Source organism: Erithacus rubecula (genome assembly GCF_903797595.1).
Source record: "Erithacus rubecula genome assembly, chromosome: 24".
Classification (NCBI taxonomy): Eukaryota; Metazoa; Chordata; class Aves; order Passeriformes; family Muscicapidae; genus Erithacus; species Erithacus rubecula.
The window spans coordinates 3496117-3511495 of NC_136676.1; the positions used below are offsets into that span (position 1 = coordinate 3496117).

The 15379-nt window shown below is 46.3% G+C and overlaps 1 protein-coding gene across 2 annotated transcripts in view; it reads left to right on the forward strand.

Moving 5' to 3' along the window:
• KAZN (kazrin, periplakin interacting protein) overlaps positions 1–15379 on the forward strand; it is a 198234-nt gene that overhangs the window by 115977 nt on the left and 66878 nt on the right. Inside the window, exon 1 of one of the 2 annotated variants that reach the window (XM_079326148.1) lies at positions 12164–12182. The exons of the other annotated variant lie outside the window; for it this stretch is intronic. The gene's annotated coding sequence lies outside the window, so the exon portion shown is untranslated. Of the gene's footprint in view, positions 1–12163; positions 12183–15379 lie in introns of those variants that run through there. 2 annotated transcript variants of the gene reach the window in all.

The following is a 15379-nucleotide window of genomic DNA, read 5'->3' on the forward strand; positions in this document are numbered from 1 at the left end:
CTGCCATGGCTGGAACTGGCTGGATTGCGTGGCCCGTGTGTTGTTGTTCGTGGCAAACTGATTTAGAGGGATTAATTAGTGTGGTTTTATTCCATCCAGCTTGTATTTTACTGTTTTGGTAGTGGGGGTGTGGGAGGTGAATTCCACTTACCCAGCTGAGCTTCCTGGCGGCTGTGGGGATGTAGGAAGTGAAGTTACCTGTGGGATTTTCTGAAATGCTGTGCCGAGGGGACAATCTCAATCTTCTGGGATAATCTCAGCCAGCCTCTGCCATACACCATAGCCAGGCTAGTGAGGCTTTTATAGAAATCTGCTGAAAGGGCAGGAGGAGGATGCCAGCCTCCATCCTCCCCTGTGGAGCAGGGGCATCAGGAATGCAGATGGTGACACGCTGTACAGGGCATGCATGTGGAAATGCAGGCTGCCAGCCAGGCAAGCAGGTAAAAGCCTTGGGCTGCTCACACTCACTCTGATTTCTGTGTTCGGATTTGTTTCCTCTCCAGACACTTCTGGTGAGATGCAGCATGTCCTGGCAGGGGACAGGGGGGTGTGTTCTGAGTTTAGGGCTTCTTTTTGTTTTCCTCTGAGGTTTTTTAATCTGTTGAATGATGGAAAAACTCCTCTTTGTGTTCCTTTACTATCAGCATGCTGGAAAACAGTTGGTGCCCTGTAAAGGTGCCAAAGAAATGTGCTGCTTTCCCCAAAGCCTGCGTGTTTCTGCTTAATAACTCAGATTACATGTGCTTTGGAGCTGTGGGGTCTCTGTGACAGGGGCAAGAAGAGTGGCCACACCCTCAGCTGGGTGGGAGAGTGGTACCTGCAGTGAGTGCTGAAGTTGCTGGAGGGTTTGGTCCATCTTCCCACTCTCTAAGCTGGGGAATTGGCTCAGTGTGCTGGTGACTAGGAGTTAGGAGAACGCTTCCACAGCAAGGTGTGACTCCGTGGCCTCGTGGCTGTGGATGAGTCTTTGTCTTTCCCTATGAATTTAATAAGCTGTTATTAAAATTGTGATGTATCCAGCCCTGTGCCACTGGTGTTGTAATAGAAGCCAATTAGTTAAGTGCAAAATTGTATCTAAAGAATGTTTTATCTGTCATGCTTAGGAAGGAAAAGGGGGAGAGTGCTTGATCTGCACAAAACCCACCGAGTAGATTCACTCTGCTTTGTGTTTCCTCCCTAAGTTGGATACTATTGTTTATATGCTGCCATAAATGCTCTCCTACATCACTCTGTGTTTGTGCAGACAGGCCCAAGATATCTACAGTGAGCCTTATGCTTTTCCTCAAGGATTATGAGACGTCGTTCAGAAGGATGGGGTGAAAACAAGAATCTCTGAATAGCTCTGCTGTTGTGTGTCTCCTAAGTAGGAGGGCTGCCAAGCTGTTTGATTTATGCAAATATATTAAAGGCAGGAGGATGGGGAAGAGAGTGGCAGCCTGCAAGTGCAGATTTGGGATGTGCTGGTGATGCTTGATGTGGTGGGGTCTGCTTTGGTCTGGGAGGAAAAGCACGTGCTGGAATCATCAGGTCCCTTTGCTTGTGGTATCCCAGGATGGTTGAGCTTGGAAAGGACTTTAGAGATCATCCAGTCCCACCCCCTGCCACAGGCAGGGACATCTTCCACTAGCCCAGGGTGCTCCAAGCCCTGTCCAGCCTGGCCTTGGACACTTCCAGGGGTCATGGGGCAGCCACAGCTTCTGTGGGGACCCTGTGCCAGCCCTCACCACCCTCACAGGTGAGAATTCTTCCCATGAGGTGGGAAGGAGCTCCCTATCTCAGTGCTGCAGGCAGCTGCTCCAGGTCAGTCCCAAGTTGTGTGGAAGGAGGTGAATGTGTGTCTCTGTGCCATGCTCAGTCAGTAATTAATGCTGAGATTGTCAGATGTGTTATTTGTGTAATTATGGTGCAGCTTGAGACAGCTGGAGGTAATAACTCTGCCCCTTTTGTGCACTCTGAGACTTTTCCCTGCTACAATCTGCTATTTTTGCCATGGCAAGGTATGTTTCGAGGGCATCTTTTCCATAATTTTAATCAAAACTGGAAGAATTCTGTGAAGAGAGGGAGAGCAGGATGGTGGGTGTGCGTAGGTAGGCAGGAATGGAACATACAAGTTTTTCATTGTTCCAGTCCTTAGTGTGAGTGTTAATCATTCAAACCTCTCAGCCCTGACAGTCTCTTTTAACCAGTGAGTTTGCTGGGAGAAGTATTTTGGCTGCAGCCTCTGTCTAAACTTGGATGCAGATCAGGGTGGAAATCAATACTTCATGTCCCCAGCTCTTAGCACAGCAATTACAGGCAGTGCTAGGTGACATCTCTGCAGCCCTGTGTCAGCACCCTGGTGTTGGAATCCTTGTTTGAATTAGCATTGGTTGAATTGATTGTGAGCAGGAGATGTGCCCAGTGGTCTGGGGTGGGTTGCTGGTGATGAGGAGGGGATGCAGCAGAGCATTGCTGTGGTGGGTCCATGCTGGCTGCACCTCTGGGATTTTGGTGTCATGGCTTTGCCCACCCCACACCTGTAATTTCAGTAGTTTGGTTAAAAGCAATATTTGTGTGGAAACTTGAAGTCTGGTGATGAGTTGCCATGCTGCATCAGGTGTTTGGTCCGTTCAGCCTCGTGTTTTTTGCTCTAGTCTCCTTCCCCCAGTAAATGGAAAACACCTTAATTAATTAATGTTGGTGAGGTGCTTGAAGATGTGACGCACAATCAATCGCTAATAACACCTCGCTCAGCTCTTGGCTCGTCTCACTGCTGGTTTGAGAGGTGGTGGCACCCTGTGATCACTGTCCTGCCTGTGGCACTCAGGGTTGCTGGTTTGCAGTGGATGCTGCCCAGTCTCAGCTGGAAGGGGCAGGAGCTGCACCCTGCTCCTGCAATGAGGGATAACTTGCTGTGCTGTTATCTCGGGCACATCAGAAAGATTTCAGTTGTATCTTGGTATGGGGTGATGCCAACGGGCTGGGAGGACCTTTCTGCTCATGACAGCCTAAAATAGAGGTTTTTTTTCTTTTTCCCTTTGATCTCAGTATCCTTTCATAGCTACAATGCAAAGACTTTGACTTTTGCCCAGAGGCAATCAGTTACCTCTGTGCTGTTGCTATTTTGTGAGTAATCATCTCCGGCTGTTGAAAATGTACCATTTTCATCTCTTCAGAAATCTTCCCTGCTATTTGTTCTTCCAGAGCTGGAGAGCTGATACTGTAAAGAAGCCTGAGGAATTTGGACACTGCTGCCCAGTTGGGTATTGGAAGCATTTTTGTACCCTGCTTATCACAAGATCAAGGTCTTTCTGTACTATTACTCTTTCTAATAATTTCCTACTTTGTTTCCCTTTGTCCTGCGTAGTTCAGGGAGCAACTTGTTTCATGCTCTAAAACAATTGCCTGTGCTGGGAAATAAATCTGTACTTAGCAATGTTCCCATGGTTGCTTTAGACACAGGGAACTGTCTGCTGATAATGCTCCAGGTCCTTGCTACATCTTAGTCCTTGAAGATGTTAATTTAAATATCTTTTCTGGAGCTTTCCTATTCAACAGCCTCATCTGGCATGGTTAGCATAATATTTAGATTATCATTGCTTTAGCCTTTGTCCAGGGGAGTTATAATGAAGCTCCTAAGGATGAGTAAACTCAAGTTGAAGGAGGACTTAATCCAGGGGTTTTGACTCGCCAGTTTGAAATATAATCATGAAAATGGTGTTAGATTTGCAGGTGGGGAGAGGTATGTAGAAACAAGTCCCAGTCTTAAATTGGGGAAGATTAAGAATTAATTTTGTGGGCTGTGTTCAGGCACTCTCAGATGGTGGGGCTGGGTGTCATCCAAGAGGACAGTCTGTCCTCTCATCACTTACTCTTTTTCCTCCAGATACATCAGGGTATCTGGAACATTCGTGCTCTCTGTCCCTGGGGCTGAATATGGAATGCTCTGAGGTGCCAAAAGAGGATTTACAGCCTTGAGCAGGACCTCCTGGCCCAGCCTTGGGGTGCAAACTCCTTTCCTTGAGTGCTCCCTGCTCCTCTCTGTGCATCACTGCACACCAGGCACTGAGCCACAGCACCAGCACGATGTAGAGCAAAACTTCAGTCTCCAGCTTGTTAAAATTCAATCCTCACAACTCCTCCTTGCCAGCAAAGCGTGAGCTCAGCGCTCTGCCCCTGATGCAGCATCTGCAGAACCCTGTGCTCAAAATGCAGTGTGCACAGCTAACACAAACCCCAGGGAGAGCCCTCATTTTTCAGGATCCACCCTCACCTGTGGGATGCTGAAGGCTCAGAGGGTTGCTTTGCAATCTCTTTCTGGTTTTTGTTGCTGTGTTGTTTTACTTGAGCCTTTGTGGGTGATGGTTTTGGGCACTGAGATGGATTTTGTGGAACCTCCAGCTAGATTATTTTGGTGTTTGGAAATGTGTCCTGTGGTAGCAGGAGGTGGGAAGGGTTTAGCTTTTTTAAATGAAAAAGAAGCAGTCTCATCAGAATATGGAAGTGGAATAAATGCTTTTGAAAGCTTTGAAGCCTTTTCTGTAGTCAGTTTGCCTGCAGGAGTTGCAAAGGTGAGGAAAATCTCTTCCCAAGGTTTTCCCTCTGGCCAAGGGGGTGATGGAGGCTGGAGGTGTGATGGTGAGGGCTGGGAGCTGGGCTGGGCTGTGCTCTGGGCTGGCAGAGGCTCTGCAGGGTCAGCTGCAGAATGCTTTGCAGTGCTATTGATCAGGATTCAGTGTGACACTGGCTCCCTGGGGTGTCACTATCCCCTCAGCCCAGCTTCCATAATCTGATAAACTGCTGATTCCCTAATCTTGTTAGTGCTCTCCTTCTCCAGCTCCCTGCAAGGAGCCTCTGGGGTGGGGACAGGGCTGGCCACAGGTGATGCAGACCAGCTCTCCCCACCTGGACTCACTGAGCATGGCTTTTGGGCCAGGTCTCTGGTTTTCAGCTGGGCTTGGTAAGTGATGTGTCTGTGTCAGAAAATTGCTGAACTGCAAAGACCTTTGCCTTGGAGTGCAGAAGAGGAACTGCAGCAGAGAAATGTTTTTGCACAGAGCAATTAGTGAGAAATGGGTTTTTGTCATGAGGATTTCTGACACTTGCTTGGTGGGAGAGCTGCAGTGGGCAGGGCTGTGTTTGCACAGAGAAATGGAAAAAGCTTTTTGTTGCTTTTCAGATACATGATTTTAAGTACATGAGGCCAGAATTTGCTTTTGGATCACTTGGACAACGGGAAAGGAGAAGAGATGCCTACAGGAAGGTGAAGGGGAGTGTGGTGGCACCCAGCAGACTCAGAGTGTGGGAGAGGATCACCACTGATGATGGAACAGGGACTGAGTGATGCTCTGCTGCTGTGTGATCCAAGTCTGGGTTCATCTCAGTCTTGGAGAATCATCCTTGTCCCTGGTTGCTTCTGCAGATGTTTTTTTTGGAAGGATCATCTCTTCTGAGGGCATCTGTAAATCCATTTCTCATCCTTTTTGGTCCTTACAGAGTCATTCTGACTCACGTATTTCATGCCACTTCTCCTCTAAATTAAGATTTCACAGGTTTTAGAGGCTGTATCTGGGAACTGAAGCTCTGGCTTTATCTGACAGGGAGCTGATGTGTCACAGCCTTTCCTGCTGCTGTCCTGTGCCATCTCTGCTTTGTTGTCTCACTTTGCTGGGTGGCATCTGGGGGGAGAATCCCAAACCTCTCTCACAGAATGTGTGTTCTGTATCTGCTGCTTTGTGCAGAAAGCAGCACATTGTACTGGAAATGGGGGGAAATTGTTGTTTGGTGTGAGTATGTGGGATGTAAAGAGAGTAAGGGAGCACAAGGGTGTCCTGATGCCTATCTGCAGGTTTTACTCTGACTCTTTTGCACCAGCAATCAAACCTGGAGAGCTGACGTGGCTGGGAAGTATTTTTTTTTTTTGCAGAAAAGGTGAATCAAGTACCTCTGTTCCAGCAGATTGAGGTCATTAACCATGTTTGAAACTGAGAACCTGAAACTTGAATCTTTTGAGTTTCCTTTGCCTTTTAATTCTTATCAAATCGTGGCATTTGCAGGAGTGGACTGTCATTACTCTTTAATTTGAGCCAGAACATGAACTTGCCAGCTATTCCCTCAGTCACTGTACAGCTGGAGAGTTTTCCAGTGGTGATTGCCTGTGAGTGTGCATGGCACAGAGATGATGAGGGATGAAGGCAGTGCACCCACACTGCTCCAGCCTGTTGCTTTTAACTAAACTGTCCATCATCCTCCTTGGAAATTACCTGGGAAAAGCAGCATAGGATTGCTGTTGGTCATCATCAGCTGAGTGGGGATCCCAGTACTGGGACTGGGCAGCAGTCATGCCATGGCTGATTCCCTAATTACAGCTTCCCTGCTCTTTTTTAACAGCAGAATATCCCAAAATGCTTAGTTCTGGCCTCATCTGCTTTTTCAGGTGTGCACAGGAGCATCCCATACCCTTAAGGGATGAGTTTAGAAGTATTTATGATTCTGCTTTTGGTCCTTGGCTGGTTTGAGTGGTCTCTGGCCCCCCCAACATTAAATAGTATTTTTTTCAGGATATTTCCAGTTGTTGTAGGATATGGTTGTGGTCAAAATTTGTTGCAGGCACACAAGCACAGGAAGTGTTTGCCTGTTTTCCAGGGAGATTTGCTCTATTAGGGCTGGAAAGCAAAGCAAATTGATTTGAGGAACTTACTTTTGATGCTGAAGATTTAGATGGTCTAGACACTCTCTTAAGCTGCAGGAGAGGAAGAACAATGTGTTAGAAGAAACCTATAGGACTGCTGTAAAGGTTTTAGTGGACCATACTGAGATTTTCAGAAGGGAAATCTCCAAATGCTGCATTTTTGCAGAGCAGCTGCCCTGTGGTGTGGAAGGCAGGAGGGCACAGGCAGGGCTGTCACACTCAGGGCTCAGCAGTGGTGTCAGATCCTGGGGACCTGTTTCCATTCTGGAGCTCTGTCCCTCTGCACTGACCCTCAACAAGGGTGTGAGGGGGAGCAGAGCCCAGCTCAGAGTTACTTGTTGAGTTTTTGGTTCTCCCTTGAAGCTGAACAACATCTTTGTGTGATTTTGTGTAACAGCAGCACATTCAGAAAACAGATTCCTCATCCTGTGATGGTAAAATATTCTCCCTCTCTGTGTTCATCATTGTTTGTTCTAGCCTTAAATGCACCCAGTTATTTGCTTTTATGTTCATCAATTATTGCAATATCTGCTCCAGCAAAACCTGCTGTTTTATCCACCACAGATTCTTAACATTAATTCCTTGACCTTTTATATCCCCTGTAGTATATCCAGAGCTGGTAAATGGCTTTGCCCAATTTTTTTTTTCCTGCTGCAGTGATGTCTCAGGCAGGAGTGGGGGAACCATTTCAGGTGCAGACTCAATGTGCTCCCCAGCACATTTGCATTGTGTAATTGAATCTGCAAAGATCATTTTTGTCATCCTTGGGAAGGGAGCTTGTTTTAAAGCCACACAGGGTTTGCTCAAATGAGCTTTAGTTTCCTGCATGATCTCCTTTCGTGGTCAAGAGAGGTCCAGAGCTGACAGCTCAGGGTGAGAGGGCTGATTAATGGGGTTCTTAAATTTCCATGAAAAGCAGAGGGAGGTGGTGAAGCCAAAGCTGTGCAGCTCCTGTGGAGGGTGAAAAAAGATCCCTAAACTTTAAAAATATAAAGCTCACAGTGAAACCACAGAAAGACCACATACCTAATGAAAAAAAGCTATATTTAATATCAAGAAGTTCTGGTTTGGGGTAGCACATTGCAAGCTGCTGGAGCCTTGCTGGAGTTGTGTAAAGGTGTGCAGTGGCTGTGGCTCCCAGGATGAGTGTGTGGCCCCAGAAAGCTGCACAGGTGCTCAGAGTGGGGCTTTGAGAACCATCTGCTGTTCCTTTCAGGCAGGGCAAACCTTCAGAAAAAGCACTTTGCATTTTGCCACCTCTGCAGAGATCCTTTTTATGTGCTTTTCCTCTTGGCCATGCATCATTTCCAGTGTGTTTTGGTAAATGATGTAATTGAGCACATCTCCTGTGCCTGCTCATGGCTGTCATTTCTGAGTGCACTCATTAGGGAGCAGTTTGATTTTGGGTGTAATTCCACTGACAGGAACATTTACTGAACATCTTTGATTCAGCATTTCACGTGTGGCAGGATTAATGGAAAGCACTTTAGTAAAGAGGTTTGAATACCTTGTAGGTTCCTTAAAGATTTTTTTTTTTCCATTTAAATGGAGCTGTATTATCTTGGGCTGGGTTTTTTTTTTTTTTATGCTGTTGTGGTTTGTGGACTGAAGTGTTTCCTCTGCTGCCAGGGTTGGATTGCTGTGGACTGGGGCAGCTGTAGATCCTGGAATTAGCCTGATGCAAAATCTGGATGTGTGATTACAATTATATTTGTTTTATTTTGGTTGGGGAAACATGCATAAAAAAGCCATCAGAGCTCTACCTGTTAATTAGTGTGACAATACCATGGTAATGACCACCCTGCAGGATTAAAACCCCATATTCAGATAAGTATTAACTGTGCTTGTTGGCAGATAAAGATGCAGATAATGCCAGAGGAGCAGAGCTGGCTGGGCTGTCAGTGACAGCCTGTCCATACTGTGATGTCAGCACAGATGCCTTTGACCTCATCACAGTCTTCAGTCAAACCTGGCTTTGCATTTCCCAGTGGGTTGGAATATTGAGCAGGGAGAAATCAAGCAAATCCTTTATGGTGAGATCCTTTATGGGTGGCCTTGGGAGCAGTAAAAGCAGAATTTCCACCCTTGAGATGTACATTTGCAGGGCTGTGCCTGTTTTAGTGCCCTTATCACCCTGCTGATACCCCTGGTTCTTGAGCACGTGGCATTTGGTGCTGCTGCCAAGGTTCTATAATTTTGAAGGGTTGTTTCCACCCCTTGGTACCATATTTATACCAGGAGGTGCTGAGGGTTAGGATAAAGAGAATTTAGTGTGAGACACCTGTGGGAACATGTGTGACCTCATGCAGTTCCTTGCCAAGACACAAAAAAGGGGCTTTGCCTGCTGGGTTGGGATTCCTGCTGCAAGAACCTGCCCAGGGTCACCTCAGCTGGGTGCTGGGAGTCACCCAAATACTTTGAGAACTGCTGGTGTTGGATCCTCCAATGTGTTCTGAGCTGGGAGTAGCTGAGCTTTTGGATTCTCTCAAAGAAGGAAAATTATCCAGGCCTTGTAGACTTGCTGTGAATTACTCTGGTTCCTTTTAGTTGCAGCTGTGCATAAAGACTCCAGATTGGGGGATATTTTGCTGAACTGCAGTTTTTGTGAGGTGGCTCTCATTTGCTAATTCGTTTTCAGTTGTTTCTGCCTATGTAAGTACAAGCTTATTCTGCAGTGATGCTTTTCATCTTTCCTGGACTTGAATCAGCAAATGAGTCTTGATATCCTTGTGGCAATCTGGTGAGGAGAGGGGAAGCAGAAAAATGAAATGATAACTTTGCTTATGCTTTTTTATATCAATGTCCAAAGCCACTTATCAAACCAAGTATCTTGAGTAAGGAGAGAGATGGATATTGTTGGCTTCAAGTAGATGGGTGTAGTGCTGGAGGCAACTGGTAGGAAGTTATTAAATATACTCTGGTTTCTTTGCAGCACTTTTTCAGCATATCTTAACTTTCTTTGTGTGTGTGCACAGTTTAGAGGGTAATGCCATTAATTAGAAAACAGGAAAGACTAATGTAAGAGTATAACCCTCTTTAGTACACTGGGTTTATCCCTGATTAGCAGAGCTGCTCTGATCTTAAGGAAATCTGTGTACATGTCATTAGGAAAGCAGGATTAGCTTGGTAATTAATACCACCAAAAGGTTTTTATCATTGAAAAGTAATAAAAAACGGTAAGGAAAATAAACTTTGAATATAGATAAAAACATGAAGGTTTCTCTTTATTCCTGGGGTAACTTTATGGTGCTTGTATCCCAAATCATCCAACCATCTGTTCTGTTGGTGTTGAATATTGAGTTCTGCAGCTTTAAAACTGGTTCCAGGAGTGAAGGGAGAGAGAAGAGGTGCAGAGTTTTGTTATCAGAGAATCAGAGACTGCACACCAGCGAGCACGGGTGGGAAGATGAGGCACAGGTTACCACAAATGCTACAGCTGGGGCTCAAGGCAAGCCAAGGAGGATGCCAGAGTATTGTCCTGAGCAATATACAGCCAATTCTTCCTGAATTTTGCCCAAAACACTGCCGGGTAAAGCTGAGCCAGCTGCAGCAGCATCTCAGCTCCCCGGGGAGAGGAAGGGCGTGCAGGAGAGCTGCATTTCTCCCAGGAGAGTTGTTCTGGCTGTTATTAAAAGCATTATCACGACGAGGTGCTGGTCAGGCGCTGAACTCCGCGGCAGGAGCTCGGTGTCTGTCTGTGTGACAAGTGCTGGTGGGGATCCTGCCGGGCTGGGATCTGCACGCAGCAATTTCCTTCCTGCCTGTTTATTCAGGCAAGCCCAGGCTTGTTTGGGGAGTTATTTCATTTCTTGTAACTGATGCTGGCAGAGAAGATCAGCTGCTTTGTGATGAAATCTTGAGTGTGTACATGTATCTTATAGTTTTTGGTTTTTAATTTTAATTATTTTTTTTATCACGGAGAACAGCAACAAGCAGATTTTTGCAGAGGATGGCACCTGTGCAGGATTTTAATCTTTGCTCTTCAGTCAAGCTTATTTGGACAATAATGTTCCCTGTGTCCTGAGCTACCCCGTGCCTTTCCCTGCTCTCCTCTGGAAGTGAAGGTGGATAATCGGGATGTGCTCAGACACAAAGCAGCAAGGTCCTTACCCGCCGATAAACCAGGGCACAAAAGCCTTGGCGTGCACGCACATCTCCTGCTCGCTGGGAGATTAAAAGCTCTTGAGGCTTAGTTTTGTTGTGAAAGTGAAGCGCGCAGCTTGGCGGGGCTCCCGGGGCGCGGCTCGGGCCGGGGCAGGTGCGGGGCTGCTCCGGGCGGGTCCGGGCGGCGCCTCCGCGGGGCTTTCTCAGACTGCGCGGAGGGAGAGGCACGGCAAGAGGTGCAGCTGCTCAGGGCTGCTGCTACCTCCCCACCGGCTGGCGTGAGCCTGGGCAGCGGGAGATGATCCCATCCGACCGTCCATCCGTCCCTCCATCCGGCCATTCATCCTCCCCGTCCATCCTCCCCAATCCATCCAATTCCCCCCATCCCATCCCCATCCATCCAATTCCCCTCATCCATCCATCCATCCATCCATCCAATTCCCCCCCTCCATCCATCCAATTCCCCCCACCCATCCATCCATCCATCCCCCCATCCCATCCCCATCCATCCAATTCCCCCCATCCATCCAATTCCCCCATCCATCCAATTCCCCTCCATCCATCCATCCATCCATCCATCCATCCATCCATCCATCCATCCATCCATCCATCCATCCATCCATCCACCCACCCACCCACCCACCCATCCAACTATCCAATTCCCCCCACCCATCCATCCATCCATCCATCCATCCATCCATCCATCCACCCACCCACCCACCCACCCATCCAACTATCCAATTCCCCCCACCCATCCATCCATCTCCCCATCCATCCATCCATCCATCCATCCCCCCATCCCATCCCCATCCATCCAATTCCCCCCATCCCATCCCCATCCATCCAATTCCCCCTATCCATCCATCCAATTCCCCCCATCCAATTCCCCCCATCCAATTCCCTTCATCCATCCCCCCATCCACCCCTCTCCTCACTCTCCCCGGGGCTGCATCACCTCATTACCATAATGAGGGCTGTGTTTGGGAAGGCTGCCCTGCCGTGCCTGCTCAGATCCCACTGGAGGTGCCTGCAGCAGGGTTGGTTCCTCAGGGTGTTCCCAGCTCATTGTGCCTAGTGCCCCTCCCTGACACTCACAGGGAGCCTCTTGTGCCAAGCCTTGCTGTCCTGGACCATCCACTGTCACCTTCTTGGGGTCTGGGGCTGTGCCCTGCCTGCAGAGCCCTGCTCTTGGAGGTGCTGCAGGTGAAGGTGGCTGCCAGGTGAGTGCTGTGGGTGCATAACCCAGCCTTGCCCTGTTGATTAGCATTTCAATGGGCTCACCATGGGAACCTTGCACACTGCTGCTGCTCCCAGAGGCAGCACCTTCTGCTCAGCCAGAGCCTGCTCAGCACAGCCCTGAGACAAGGGCAGAGATAAAAGTCAAGCCACGTGAGTGCAGAGGGACAAGGTTTGTCATTTTTGTTTATTTATTAATTTTTAGGATGCTTTCTAATAGCTGCAGGCAGCTGAGGGACCTGGTGGGCTGTAGATGGTCACAGGTGTCCATCTGTGGTGGACACTGAGATTTGCTGTTCTGGGGCTGGTTGGGACAGGTTGGTCCAAAGTGGATTGGAGCCATCTGTTTCTTTGGGTTTTAGTTCTCATCACAACCTCATGATACTTTTCTTTTGTTAATGATTTTGTTAATACCAGGGGCATTAACAAATTCCAGGGGCTGTGTGTGATGTGCACTGGGTAAGCACGTGGGGAGCTGCTCAACCATAGAATCAGAGATTTGTTGGGGTTTTAAGGGACCTTAAAAACATCCAATTCCAATCCCCTGCTGTGGGCAGGGATACACCTTCCACTAGACCAGGTTTCTCCAAGCCCCCTCCAGCCAATTCTCATAAGAGGGGGCAAAAGATCCCAAACAGTCTCAAGCAGAGCATTCCCTATTTTAATCTCCATTCTTCATTTAAAATCAATAAAAATACTGCCCTGTTGGTATTTTTCTATCCAAGCTGTGATGAAACAAAAGCAAATATTACTGACCTGGCAGCACAAATGAAAGGAGAACGAGAAGCAATGTTTGAAATGGACTGCCAGCCAGTTTTTGTTTTTCTCTATTGGTCTTGTGGCATTTCTGTGGAAGAGGCCAGATACAAAGTTCTCTTATATAATGCTCACATACTGGAGGATGATTGTATCTGACTGTCACAGATGAGGACGCTGGATTTATGTCTCAGTGGATTTCAGCCCTCAGTTTGTGTGTCCTCTGACCTCTGGGGAATATCACAAATCCACTGTTATGGAGTACAGTGGCACATTTGATTTATCAACTCTGTTACTGCTCTGGTTGAAGGGAGAAACAACATGTTAATTAAATTCAGGACTGGTGATAAACTTGGTGTTGCAAACATGGGGCAGGACAGTGGTTTAGGATGGGAAAATAAGCAAGGGGTGGCAAACTGGGAAGCAAATTCCACTGTGTTTGTGCTAGCTGACAAAAATGTGGAGATGGGGGATTTAGTGAGTAAATAATTCTTAGAATAAATGAGGGTGTTGGGTTGTGTGCAGTCTCCAGAGATTGTGCCCAAAATCAGTGTTCCTGTGGGTGCTGCAGACTTCACCCAGTGCTGGATGGTTACACTCAGGACAAATTAATAGTTATAAAAACCCCTAATCTACAGGTTGTCAGGCATGAAGTATTTTGGCATTGCTCTGTTGATGGCATTAACATAAATTCAAGCTGACCTAAGTGCACTGGGATAAAAACAAACACTTGCCCTCCAACAATCCTCTGACTGAATGTGAATTTCACCATTGGCTTTGGGCTGTTTTGTGTTTTGCATTTCTTTTCTGTGGGTTTTGCTAATGAAAACAAACCACTTGGCTTCACCTTGGGTTGGAGTTAACTTCTTCTCCAGTCATTTTCTCTTTCCCATGCATTGACACTCTCAGGGGCAGAGCTGCAAGTGGGCAAGAAGTTGCTTATTTTCAGCTTGGATTGGAAATACTTATTTTCTCATCCAGTGCAAAATGCCTGAATTAAAGGCTGACCCATTCCTCTGGAAGGATCTACACATCCAAGCATTCCTACATGAGATTCCAAGTGCCCCACCAGTCCCAGGCTTTGGTGTGAGCAGCCACATGCTCCAAGTTAAATTAATGTATGGTGGGGTCTCAGCCCCTGCCCATGCATCATCCCCTCCCCTCTGCTCTTTGACTTGTATTCCTGACCTTCCTAATTGTCTCCAGCTGAAACTCTCCCTTCAAAGTGAGCTCAGATGAAAAATATTTTTATGTGAAGTGTTAACACATTCTTTTGAGGGGAAAACCTCTATTGAAAGGTGGAGTAAGCTAGAACATTAAATAAAAAATGCTTTATTTTAATAAAGGTACCTGTTGATTGCCTGTGAGGAGAAAAGAGCTGTAAACCCAGCTGTGAGTTACAGTATTGACCACTACAAGGACAGTTTAACCAAAAGCCTCTTTTTCTTCACTTAAGTTAATGCAGGTTATTGGAGGGAGACATTTGGGGATGTGTTTACATTAGTTATTGAGGGCTGAGCTAAATAAAATTAATTTGGAACAGGAAGTGAGTTCCTCTGTCCTTGTCATAACCTTTAGTCCACATGAGCAGCACTCAAGTTATTAAAAGGCTGCTTTAAACTGAAGAGGAATTTCATTATCTTTCTTCTGGATTGGAAAGAGGATATTTTAAAGATCAATGACCTTTGTTCAGGTGCTATTATACCATCTCAAAGACATGTGGAGTTTGGGTTTTCTTTTATTTATTTAAAAAATATTTTGCAATCAACATTTGGGTGTTTTGTTTTTATTTTTTCTTTGTCTTTTTTTTTCCTATATAAAGCTTTTTTGGTTTCTTTTTGTACTGTATCTTTTCTTCTGTGCTATACCTTGGGGTACAATTAGGAGTGTGTTCTGCAGCTGAGTGGTGTCAGGACTGCAGCAAGCATGAAAGCCTTGGAAAGGTAAATATTGCAGAGGATGGAACAGCAGCAGTCCTGGTGAAAAAGAGAAAGCTGACAGCATTTTTGGGGATTTATCCACCCCTTGGTGTTTGAAGGCTGCAGAGGGAGGTTGAGAACTTGGAGAACTTGGAGAACAGCAAAGAAAATGTCTTAATATGAATTTCCATCAATTTTAAGGTGAATTGCATTTACAGGTTTGTGAGGGGCTTCAAAAGTTCTTGTTGTTTGATGTGTCAGAGGAGATCAGTCGCTATTTTGGAACATTAATTTATACAATTCAGATCACACTTGTAGGGGTTTTTTTTTTGTTTCCCAGCATTTCTTGTTTTACTAATTGCAATTGTTTCACGTCCTCTAATCTATTATACTTTTTAATAAGGCATATAATTCATTATTTAGGTGGTAGTGTTCTGATAATTAGATGGGTTATTTTTGTCAGCGCTGATTAGTTGGTAAGTACAGATTAATATTTGAAGACTTGATGTGGTCTCTTGCTATTTGAGTTTTCAAAGAGGTGATGTGGCACTTGTTTCATGATATTCCCAACAACTTCATCCCTTCCAGCCTGAGGAAAGTGCCAACAAATTGTAAAGAGGCTTTGAAAGCCTTTGGATGTTGTTTGCCCTGTAAAACTCATATTAAAAAACCACCAGCAAGTGTTGGCTGGGGG